The sequence below is a fragment of the Patiria miniata genome, unplaced genomic scaffold (genome assembly GCF_015706575.1).
Source record: "Patiria miniata isolate m_02_andy unplaced genomic scaffold, ASM1570657v1 HiC_scaffold_6, whole genome shotgun sequence".
NCBI lineage: Eukaryota > Metazoa > Echinodermata > Asteroidea > Valvatida > Asterinidae > Patiria > Patiria miniata.
In genome coordinates, this window is record NW_024037073.1 from 90151 (window position 1) to 102628 (window position 12478).

The 12478-nt window shown below is 40.1% G+C and overlaps 8 non-coding genes across 8 annotated transcripts; all 8 read left to right on the forward strand.

Annotated features, from left to right (window-relative positions):
• The first annotated feature begins 4358 nt into the window (after positions 1 to 4358).
• On the forward strand, positions 4359 to 4430 carry Trnad-guc. The gene has a single exon. It is a non-coding gene; the product is annotated as a tRNA-Asp (tRNA).
• A 546-nt stretch (positions 4431 to 4976) lies between these two features.
• Trnad-guc lies at positions 4977 to 5048 on the forward strand. The gene has a single exon. It is a non-coding gene; the product is annotated as a tRNA-Asp (tRNA).
• Positions 5049 to 5132: 84 nt separating this feature from the next.
• Positions 5133 to 5204, forward strand: Trnad-guc. The gene has a single exon. It is a non-coding gene; the product is annotated as a tRNA-Asp (tRNA).
• Positions 5205 to 5287: 83 nt separating this feature from the next.
• Trnad-guc lies at positions 5288 to 5359 on the forward strand. The gene has a single exon. It is a non-coding gene; the product is annotated as a tRNA-Asp (tRNA).
• A 396-nt stretch (positions 5360 to 5755) lies between these two features.
• On the forward strand, positions 5756 to 5827 carry Trnad-guc. Its single transcript has one exon. It is a non-coding gene; the product is annotated as a tRNA-Asp (tRNA).
• An 84-nt stretch (positions 5828 to 5911) lies between these two features.
• Positions 5912 to 5983, forward strand: Trnad-guc. Its single transcript has one exon. It is a non-coding gene; the product is annotated as a tRNA-Asp (tRNA).
• An 84-nt stretch (positions 5984 to 6067) lies between these two features.
• Positions 6068 to 6139, forward strand: Trnad-guc. Its single transcript has one exon. It is a non-coding gene; the product is annotated as a tRNA-Asp (tRNA).
• Positions 6140 to 6876: 737 nt separating this feature from the next.
• Trnad-guc lies at positions 6877 to 6948 on the forward strand. Its single transcript has one exon. It is a non-coding gene; the product is annotated as a tRNA-Asp (tRNA).
• Positions 6949 to 12478: the final 5530 nt, after the last annotated feature.

Here is a 12478-nt window from a genome sequence, read left to right on the forward strand (position 1 = left end):
TACCAGTAACCAGTATTGAGGTTTTGACATCGATGACGTCGATTTTTTCACTGACATGAACTTAAGACTTTCTTCTTCCGTTTTAATTTAACATTTCAATCATAATAAGCTAAGTTTTCTGAGGAACACAACGTTCAAAATGCCATTTTTTGGGGGTGCATGAATTTCACTGCTCTGTTATAGCGTCTAAGTACGTAATCGGATTAGCTTAGCTCATCAACGGCAGAAACTTCGCTTTCGCAACCATAGGGCTGATTATTAGGCTGTTCAAAGTGAGATTATTAGGCTGTTCAAAGTGAAGCCATATTATACACCCACCTCAACAACGATGGAATTACTTGCATAAACAAACTTTACATAATTACAAGGTATTCCTATTCGACTGAATGTATTTATTCTCTGAAAGACAATAATTACATTATGTTAATAACAATATATTGTTTTGCAAAATTTCATATTTACATGAAAATGGTTGTATGTTAAATGTATTTATTCTATCACACCATGGGAGTATAGTTATACACTGGCTCCCGCACCACATTCAAATGGAGGGATTGGGAACCAGCGCGTAGCTTCGTTTGAATTTTTTTGTTCAGGGCGGAATGGCTAATGAACTATGCAGATTCTTCACATGATGTTGTTGTTGTTGTTGTTGTTGTTGTTGTTGTTGTTGTTGTTGTTGTTGTTGTTGTTGTTGTTGTTTCTTAGCGAATTGTTAGTTCTGTGTGCTCAATTTTAACGGAACAAAAAACCTACTTTTTCCCCCTATTTTGTGAGTTTGCAACCCTCTGAAAACAGGTGTTTTGGGGTTGCTTTTTGCGGCTCTAATGCACCAAAACCGTCTGTATTATTGTTCGAGCATAAAACTAATACGACATTTTGTACATACATGTATTTATTCTTCCGTAACTAAAAATGGTCTGGTTTTGTTTTGGTTTGTTGTCTCATTCAGAAAAAGATAAGTTTTGTATAGCCAGAAAAAGAAATCAAAGGGAGATACACTTCGAAAGGGAAACTTGATTCGGCGAAAACAATCCCTCCAAAAGTACAACCGATTTCAAAACCTCTTGATCCTACTTCAGTAAGTTCTAAGAGCGATTTGTGATTGCAAACTATTTCTTGTAATCGATAGATTGCATAATCATATGGAATATATTATATGTTTCTTTTACGTTGGTGGAGGAAACAAGGTTTTGTATTGCAATAAACTTATGAAGTTGTCCGAAGAAGGGCAACAACGGTCTTTCAATTTCAGTTTAAATAAAATGTTTCTGCCCCTCCCCCTTCCAATGAACCACTTGGGATGGGCGTCATCTGAGTGGTTCTTCCCACTTTTATCTAACCAATAGGGCTCTCTCATTGACCCACGCCTATATTCGGAAACTGGGAAAGTCAGCGTCGCCATTGTAGTAGGCAAAGATAGTAGACTAGCGCCTGTGCCGCGCGTAGTAGCTGTATTAGTTGAGATGGATGGCAAAAACTGTAAGAAAACGCGTGCCAACACCCAGTGCTAGGTCAGCAATTTAATATGACCACTACAGCCCCGATTATCCAATAGGCACAGTAGGCACTGTGTATAGGGCCTACGAAAAAATCGGGGGCCCACGAAAAAATCGGGGGCCCACGAAAAAATCGGGGGCCCACGAACAAATCGGGGGCCCACGAACAAATCGGGGGCCCACGAACACATCGGGGGCCCACGAACACATCGGGGGCCCACGAACACATCGGGGGCCCACGAACACATCGGGGGCCCACGAACACATCGGGGGCCCACGAACACATCGGGGGCCCACGAACACATCGGGGGCCCACGAACAAATCGGGGGCCCACGAAAAAATCGGGGGCCTACGAAAAAACCGCAGTGTGCCATAAAACACATTATAAGCCTACACACACACCCACACGCAGAGAAAAGTTTTTAAAAACTTTTAGGGTCTCTCTCAGAATTTTCGATTTCACCAACTGACGCTGTACATTTAGACCCTACGTATACAATTTACGTTTAAAGTCCGTCGTTCTGAAGCACGGTGCCAACCATCGGTGGGGGACGGCGGGACATGTCGTCCCCCTCCCCCTAACTCTTTTCGTCCCCGAATAAAAACAATTAAAGCCTATACATTTGATTTTATAGCTCAGAATAGCTGATTCGATGACTCCAAAGTCGAAAATGATGGTTAAATAATGATCTTTTGCAAACCTTTTGTTGTTTAAAGTTTTCAGAAATTGTCTTAGATCGCACCCCAGAGCGTCTATAATCAAAAAAAATTGTCGGGGCCCTTTATAAGTGGGCCCCGAAGCCCACGCCCTTTAGGCTTCGCACTAACATTAGTTCTGATCAAGAAACACCATCCCCCACTTTTGACAAGCGCTTTGACGCCCTTGGTGAACACTGGTCTTCGAAACACCTAATCCTGTCCTAATTATGACAACCGTACACGGCACATGATCAATGTGTCATTTTATAAAGAATTCGCAGTCATTTTTGCGTGAATATTAGCCCTACTGTCTAGTTTACAATGCACGATGTCGTTGCTACATGTAAGTGCTAACCAAACGCTAACTGCAATGATGGCCAATCACCGGGAAATCGGATGGTCACGTGATACTTTAACGTCATACGATCGGACCCTATATTAATATAAGTACTTATTACTATCAACAAAAACCCTTCCCTGATACAAAGCTATACAATAATATTACAAATGTTATGCAAATCTTAGTTCATTGCTTATGGCCTTATAGTTCTCTCTATATGTGGTGACTTGGACGCCTCAAGCCCAGCGATCACTTCCCTTTCTTAATAGTCTCTGCCCCTCCCTCTCCAATGAACCATTGGGATGGGCTTCATTTGTGTGGTTCTTCCCACTTTCATCTAACCAATAGGGCCCTCTCATTGAGACACGTGACCCGGTCTTAACTGGAAAGTCGGCGTCGCCATTGTAGTAGGCAATTCTAAAGTTTAAAATATCTTAGTGTAGGCAATTCAAAAGTTGAAAATTTCTTATATAAGTGATTAACAACATGCAAAGATTGTGGCATGGCCCTGCACCGAGGAGATCCTCGGAGCACTGGGAGCAGAAACACGACGGTCTCGCTCCCAAAAATAATTCATCATCGGCATTTAGCTAATTCTCCGTCCCGTTTATCAAACCATTTTTGTGGCCAAAAGTAAGTCCCTTGATTTAAATAGTTTAACATTTACTGCAGTTCAAAACTCGCTCGATCCGACTGAACCAGACGATTCCGCGTGAAATTCATTCAATGGAAGCGATCGAGTTTTCATTCAAGTTTTCACTGGAGTGGTTCCAGTGGCGTAAGTCCGTGTCGGCCACTAGGAGGAAGTGGGAGGGGGTTGATGGGGGTAAAAAAAAAAGGGATGAGCATAATACTGTAAAATCAAAAAATAAATCGGGACAGTAGGGGGCGCTGTTCATGATAAACAGCACATTTATAACTTGCACGTTTAAACTTAAATGAAAACGGGGCACTTAAAGCTTTTCTACGGCTTGTTCTCCGTTTTTCAAAACCATTTAATACATTTGAACCGTTGAAAAGTTACGTCATAACCTACTAACATCACGTAGCAATCTCGGCGCTGGTATATATAACCTTAACCTTACAAATAAAATGGTGCACCGATAGCTTTTCTACAGCGTGTCCCAATAAACATTGTGCATGAGGAAATCACTGATTTTCTCAAAAGTTGGTCAGACTAGCTAATCAAGTGTTATAGAATTTTTAAGCCTATGGTCATGTTTATAATTGGTGAAAAAAATTAACAAAATCCAAGGATGCAAACCAGAGATATCTTTGATTTGGTAAGGCTATGTGTTTTTCGACCTGCACAATGTAATTTCCACACTTACTATTTGCTTGTATTACATTGGGTTATTGGTATGTGTTACGCAGTGCTTTAAATCATTGCATGGCCTTTATGTTGCATTTGGATAAGAGTGTTCATAGATAATAATCAAATCAATACCACTTGGAATGCCTATTATCAGGTTTTTAGGACCTGAAAGGACATGAACATGCGATCTTCTTTGACAGCTGAAATGTATTGGCCTAAGCTTAACTACAGGATTCTAATTGTGCAGGAGGAAAATAATAAAGCCTTACAAAATCAACGATATCTTTGGTTTGCATTTATTATCAGTCGTGGTCACAGAAGATAATGTCTTTATTTGAACCAGGCATCAATCCTCGGTAGTATAGTAGTTAGTATCTCTGACTGTCACTCAGGAGACCGGGGTTCGATTCCCCACCGGGGAGGTAAAGATTTATTTTGTGTTGAAATTTTGAAATATCTGTTGTGGTCAAAGAAGATAATGTCTTTATTTAAACCAGTCATCAATCCTCGGTAGTATAGTGGTAAGTATCTCTGACTGTCACTCAGGAGACCGGGGTTCGATTCCCCGCCGGGGAGGCAAGGGTTTATTTTTGTTGTTAACATTTTGCAATATCTGTCGTGGTCAAAGAAGATAATGTCTTCATTTAAACCAGTCATCAATCCTCGGTAGTATAGTGGTTGGTATCTCTGACTGTCACTCAGGAGACCAGGGTTCGATTCCCTGCCGGGAGGCAAGGGTTTATTTTGTGTTGACATTTTGCAATATCTGTCGTGGTCAAAGAAGATAATGTCTTCATTTAAACCAGTCATCAATCCTCGGTAGTATAGTGGTTAGTATCTCTGACTGTCACTCAGGAGACCGGGGTTCGATTCCCTGCCGGGAGGCAAGGATTTATTTTGTGTTGACATTTTGCAATATCTGTCGTGGACAAAGAAGATAATGTCTTTATTTAAACCAGTCATCAATCCTCGGTGGTATAGTGGTTAGTGTCTCTGACTGTCACACAGGAGACCGGGGTTCGATTCCCCGCCGGAGAGGTAATATTGTTTGTTTTGTTTTGACATTTTGCAGTATCGGTCGTGGTCAAAGAAGATAATGTTTTTATTAAAACCAGTCATCAATCCTCGGTAGTATAGTGGTTAGTATCTCTGACTGTCACTCAGGAGACCGGGGTTCGATTCCCCGCCGGGGTGGTAATGTTGTTTGTTTTGTTTTGACATTTTGCAATATCTGTTGTGGTCAAAGAAGAAAATGTCTTTATTTGAACCATTCATCAATCCTCTGTAGTTTAGTGGTTAGTATCTCTGACTGTCACTCAGGAGACCGGGGTTCGATTCCCCGCTGGGGAGGCAAGGAATGTTTTTGTTATTGACATTTTGCAATATCTGTTGTGGTCAAAGAAATTAATGTCTATATTTATACCATTCATCAATCCTCGGTAGTAAAGTGGTTAGTATCTCTGACTGTCACTCAGGAGACCGGGGTTCGATTCCCCGCTGGGGAGGCAAGGATTTCTTTTTGTTGTTGACATTTTGCAATATCTGTCGTGTTCAAAGAAGATAATGTCTTTATATAAACCAGTCATCAATCCTCGGTAGTATAGTGGTTAGTATCTCTGACTGTCACTCAGAAGACCGGGGTTCGGTTCCCCGCCAGGGAGGCAAGGGTTTATTTTTGTTGTTGACATTTTGCAATATCTGTCGTGGTCAAAGAAATTAATGTCTATATTTAAACCAGTCAACAATCCTCGGTAGTATAGTGGTTAGTATCTCTGACTGTCACTCAGGAGACCGGGTTCGATTCCCCGCCGGGGAGGCAAGGGTTTATTTTTGTTGTTAACATTTTGCAATATCTGTCGTGGTCAAAGAAGATAATGCCTTTATTTAAACCGAGTCATCAATCCTCGGTAGTATAGTGGTAAGTATCTCTGACTGTCACTCAAGAGACCGGGGTTCGATTCCCCGCTGGGGAGGTAGGGTTATTTGTTTTGTTTTGACATTTTGCAATATCTGTCGTGGTCAAAGAAGATAATGTCTTTATTTAAACCAGTCATCAATCCTCGGTAGTATAGTAGTTAGTATTTCTGACTGTCACTCAGGAGACCGGGGTTCGATTCCCCGCCGGAGAGGCAAGGGTTTATTTTTGTTGTTAACATTTTGCAATATCTGTCGTGGTCAAAGAAGATAATGTCCATATTTGAACCATTCATCAATCCTCAGTAGTATAGTGGTTAGTATCTCTGACTGTCACTCAGGAGACCGGGGTTCGATTCCCCGCCGGGGAGGCAAGGAATGTTTTTGTTGTTGACATTTTGCAATATCTGTCGTGGTCAAAGAAGATAATGCCTTTATTTAAACCGAGTCATCAATCCTTGGTAGTATAGTGGTCAGTATCTCTGACTGTCACTCAGGAGACCGGGGTTCGATTCCCGCCGGGGAGGCAAAGATTTATTTTGTGTTGATATTTTGCAATATCTGTTGCGTTAATATACAAATAACGAATGTTTGTGAGTGCGATGGTAAGAATAATTTCATGAGGTGACAGATTGAATGTTCTATTCCACGAGGCGAAGCCGAGTGGAATAGAACATTCAATCTGTCACCGAATGAAATTATTCTTTCCATCGCACGAACGTAAAACATTCGTTATTTGTTTTATACAACACCTGAATAAATTCTCGTCATTTGATTGGTAAATTATAAACTACAATTTGCTTTGATTTAAAGATGTTGAACTACCCCTTCACGAAAATGTTTGAACCCAACGCTGTAAGGCTGGCTCTTTGGAACAATACGCGCTACGCTGAACGCGCACACCAGCATGCATTTTGCACGCAAATACCGCGTCATGGAACAAGCGCAAACTGAAACGGTATAACGCATGGGTATAACGCATGGTCGCACCGTGCATTATACCGAATAATAATATGTCACATGATCTACAATTCACCAATCAGATGACGGGGATTTATTCAGGTGTTGTATAAAAGAAGATAATGTCTTCATTTAAACCAGTCATCAATCCTCGGTAGTATAGTGGTTAGTATCTCTGACTGTCACTCAGGAGACCGGGGTTCGATTCCCCGCCGGGGAGGCAAGGATTTATTTTTGTTGTTGACATTTTGCAATATCTGTCGTGGTCAAAGAAGATAATGTCTTTATTTAAACCAGTCAACAATCCTCGGCAGTATAGTGGTTAGTATTACCGTCTGTTTCTAAATAATGGACCGGGGTTCCGTTCCCCGCCCGGGAACTTTGTTTTGAAAAAAACCTTCTAGGGTCTTTTGATGCATTAAAGCTATGTGTGTTTTCCAAACGTCGGCCTCGTTGCGTTGCGTTTCAGGGTTTTGGTTTCCACTCGGCTCTGAAGTCCATGTCGTTTTCGGCTTCAGAAAAAATAACCTTTAAATTATCAAACTATAACGTTTTATCTCTTTTATTTTATTTAGATTTCAATTGCAGAAAATGGACCCGATACTGAGATTTGCGTTTCCATGTTATTACGGAAACCACTTATTTGAAAGGATTTGAAAACCCATGATTGATTATTTGTTGAGCCCATAGACATAAAGAACCTATAGACGGACAACAGGGGGCGCAAGACCGTAATTTCAGTGAAGCCGCCATTTTTAAAAACCATGGGCAAACTTGTTCGGCACGTCACACATAAAGCGCACACAATACGCGGCTGTCTGGTGAGGTCCTCCAAGCAGAACGTCACAGTGAAGGGTAAGTTGTAGTATTATCGCCTTTTATGACAGTAGAACCAACCTGAAAATGTGTACATATCATGTATGAAATATCTGGGCATTGAGCAAGGGGGAAAAAAGCAAGTTTTTTAGGGAATTTCATTGGATATTTTGCAAATAAAAATTGATCCAGACGCCACTTTTCTGGTTGACATGGTTGTGCACGATTCAATTGTAGCATTTGTTATCATCTGTCCCAGTCACTCACTCACTCAGGCATGTCAGGAAAGAATGTTGTAACCTGACGCTACTTCAATTCAGCGGTTGTGTACAAAGTCTATGGAGAGTCAAGACAATTTTCTAAATATTTCCTAACAAATTTGTGTTTCTCAGTCCCAGATTCATATCTAATGTCTTATCATCATTTTCGCAATTACTGACATTCATTGAGACAATATATGAAGAAACAAAAAACAGCGTCAGGTTGCAACATTCCTTTCCTCACGGAGTCATGGCAATGTTTAGTCCGAAAATTTGGGACTCTCTGTATGAGAGTCCCAAAACTTAAGGTATTGAAAACATGCAAAACAAGAAAATAGACTGGCACCTCAAACAACCAGTCTTTCAGTACTGCATCAATCAACCATGCCAAAAGAATTTAAGAAACATGTGGCATGAAGCGGGAACTAGTCTCAATTTACTACACATTTCTCCATAGTAAAGCCACCAGACTATTGACACTGAATGAAGAGGTCAGTCTTTCCAAATAGTTGGACCATGGTTGGACATGTACCAGTCTAGTATTTAGTCCCATTGTGGAATCACTTGACTGCCCTCTCATGTGCAAAATATTGAAGAAAAGTCTCCTTTAAAAATTGAATTGAGTCTGCAAACTTGGTAGGTGAAATACTGAGGACATATTCTTTGCCCCAGTGCAATTTTTGGAGAAATTTGCTGGCTAAACTGTGAGTAAAGTGGGCCTGATTTAGTTTTGCACGTTTCAGAGCACTCCAGAGCCCTGTCTGGGCAATGTTGAGCAGATTAATTTAAAACTTGCACAAATTTGCAAGAGTGGACCCTTTTCCTTTGTCAGGATTGTCAACAATTTGCATAACAGTTATTAAGAACTTAATAACAATGTCACAATGTGGCCAACCAGAACATATCAACTGCCAGAAGAGCATAGAATGATCTAAAGAATACAGCATTAGTGTATTCAAATTTTGTTGGAATACTGTCAAGCTATAAGTAATAGGAGTGTGTCACATGATGTTTTACATTTTACATGACTTTTGAATTTTTTTAAGTAATTTTTTAAGCGGCTTAAAAAGATTTGAATGGAAAGATTGCCATTTATATACGAAGTTCACTCAACACCCTGTGTACAAACCCTATGAGATTGGACTGAAAAATTCTAAGTGTTTTCTAAGAAAATGCTTGTATTTTCTCACTGCTCAAATTGACTTTGATGGCATGAAATTGCTATCTGGGGGCTTGTTAGTCAATACAGAGGAAAATTAGTGAACTTCGTAAATGGAAATCTTTCCGATTTGAATCAAATCATTTAAATCAAACAACCCTGGCCTTTGTCCTTTATAAATATTCATGAGTTCATTATCTTGTTAATAATGCCATTGAAATGTGCATGTACACAGATTTAAAGATCGCTTGGGGAAAAAATGTTGCAATCTGACGCCACTTTTTTCTTCATACATAATCTCAAAGAAGGGCCATTCATTGCAAAAATGGTAATAAGACATGATCCTGGGACTGAGAAACATTTCCAATTTTGTTAGTAAATAGCCTACTAAAAAACTTCTTGATTCGATAGATTTTGTGCACAACTGCTAAAGTAGCGTCAGGTTACATTGTTCTTTCTGATCGCGCATACACATTTTGAATTTGCACAAGTTCTAAATTTGTGTTCAACACCATTAAAAGTCATTCATTTCTTTGCTACTTGCAGTCAAGTCTGAAGTTTGGACAACTTTCAGTGACATTCTATTTTCCTATTCCGTGTTCATCCTCAACTTAGCTCTAATTTGGAAGTGCCTATAATTATAAAGATATTACATACACCATGTAACTTGATAACGAAATATTTTTGTAATAATATAAGATCATTTTTAATAAACCTTTGTTTTCTTTTGTATTTGTTTTGCAGAATCTAAAGTGATGCACAAACAATGCCTCGAACCTGTGTAGCATGGGGGTGTAAACAGCAATATTCACAAGAATCAAAAGCGAATGGAATTACATTCCACTATATTCCGAAGGACCTCACCAGACGACGCCAGTGGCTTCATAACATGCGTTGGGATGGCTACGATCCAGCAAGGCAAGATGGAGAGATAAGTGAACAACTGGAGAGATAAGTGCGAATCTCTGCAAGCCAAGATCAATGCACTCCGAGTCAAAAACTGTCGAAAATCCCTCGCAAACTCAGCACTCCGAGGGCTTCTGACAGACATAAAGCGCAAGGAGCTGCTAAGCGAAGAAGATGCCTTGGCATTGGAAGAGCACTTTGAAGGTAAAATTATAACAATATTTTTTGATGCATGGAAACACTACAATGTACCTATGTCACATATCAGAAAAAAAACAGTTCTAGTACAAAATGTACATATGAAGTTAATAGTTTGGATAATGGAATACCAGATATCCATTAAACAAGCTTTGAGAAAATAACTTCAAAAAGAACTTTTATACCGTGCACAATTGTGAAATTTGCATAATTAATAATTTCATGAAAGTCCTGAAAAATTTAATTTAAAAACTGTTCGAATTGTCAGGTGCATGGGCTTTGTGCATTTCTTTTCTGTAAAATTGGCTCTATGTTTATAAATCTTAATTCAATCAGGCTACTCCTTAATGCAGTCTGAAAAGCACTTTTCTTTTAATTTGTGTTGAAGAAATTGATGAAGGTGATATGCATGTAGAGGGATAACAAGTTAAAGGCAAAACTTATTTTACAAACGATGGTTCTCTTTGCACTGTCCACACTTAGGTTCAAAGCTGACTCTGGTGAAATCTCTGATGAGCAAAGGCAAGCATGTGACAGAATACGGGAAGGAGGTACGTCAGTTTGCAACAACACTGTACTTCTACTCTCCAAGAGCCTACACATATGTACGGAGGCTCTTCCAGCTGCCATCTGTGAGTACACTGCGATCTTGGGTCACAAACATCCATGCTCTCCCAGGCTTTTCACAACATGCTCTCAACTATCTGAAGGAGAAGTGTACATCTGGAGATGAGACCTACCAGGTGAGGGCTCATTTTTTTAAGAAGTTTTTGCAAGGTATTCAATAAATGTGAATCATTATAGGTTTTGCCCTTCACCGATATAAACACTGTATACTTGGTGTGTTACCACACAAGTAAAAGTTGGAAAAAATCACTCATGTAGGACTCAAACCCACGGCCTCCTGCTTTCTACACGTAGTGCAGACGTCTTACCACTCCACCTCAGAGCTTGCTTGATCAGTTGGCTGGTTCCTCTTGTAATTGCTGTACCAGCTGCTATATGTACATGTACATGTACATCAGATTCAAAGCAGTCAACGATCCCGCAGTCTCTGTGGTCAAGTGGTAGGACGTCTGCACTAGAAAGCATGAGGCCATGGGTTTGAGTCCCACCCAAGTGATTCAAAGCATAACTGTTATTCAGCGTTACAGTAAATAATCGTCCGATATTCATCAAAGAGTCGTCGGATTTCATCTCAAAAAGTGTTTAAAACAAAAAAGGGCAGGGGTATGATGCAGTTTTAAAGAAAAAACAAGTTGGCGGTGGACTGTATAGCTACAGTGTACTTCGAAATTTCAACTGCTATTTTCGAGGCTAATTCATAATTATTTCAATGAATTTTCCATTTACAACTTTACACATTGTATCGGTATTATAGTCTCGTTTACATAATTTTATGGCATAAAACTGGCTAACAAAGGGCGCTTCTTATTTTGCGATGACCACTAGACACGTTGTAACTCGAGTTGTGATGTGTCGTAGTGCTTCGTGAAATCAGTTGCAGGGGTGTTGCTGGACACCAATGAAATGTCAATGAAGCCATCTCACATGAAGAGTTTCATACTTTGAAGAAAATTACCTAATGAAAGAATAAACAAACTATAATTTTTTTCAACCCTGTACATTTTAAAATTAAAACTGAGGATAAGCATTCAATCAGTAATGCCCACGATCATTGAATGATATCTTCTGTTGTTTTAACAGGTTGCTGCTCTGGTAATAGATATTATGCATCTTAAGCAACACATAGAGTATGATCAAGGTCTGAAGCGAGCATTTGGATACGTTGACTTGGGCATCTTGGCAGAGGAAGACAGTGAAGAAGTTGCTAAAGAGGCTGTGGTTGTCATGCTTGTAGGACTAAGGGGTCATTGGAAAATACCAGTGGCCTATTACCTGGTTAATGGCATCACAGCCGCTCTACAAGCAGGCATAGTGCGAGACACAATCATCCAGTGCCAAGCGTTCAACCTGCGTGTGCTGTCGGTGACTTGCGATGGGACTGAGCACAACATCAAGTCAATGAAGCTTCTAGGTGCAGGTTTCAATAAGGATCAACTCCGGCCTTACTTTGAACATCCCACACGCCGAGGCACATCGGTCTACGTGTTCCTTGACCCGCCACACATGATCAAGCTGATCAGAAACCTGCTGCACAAATTCAAATCACTGAAGTGGCCTGGCCATGGAGTTGTCCAATGGGAGATGCTGGAGCGGCTGAACAGCCTTCAAGAGACTCATCAACTTCAACTGGCTAACAAAGTCACCAAGAGGTGAGTTGATTAAGCAACTATTTATAATGCTCACAAAAACTGGCAACATTTTAGAAAGCTGTAAACTGGTAAGCAAATAATTTTGTTCACTTTAGAATTTGAGGTTGTTTTTAACAATAAGCACAAGTTTAGTTT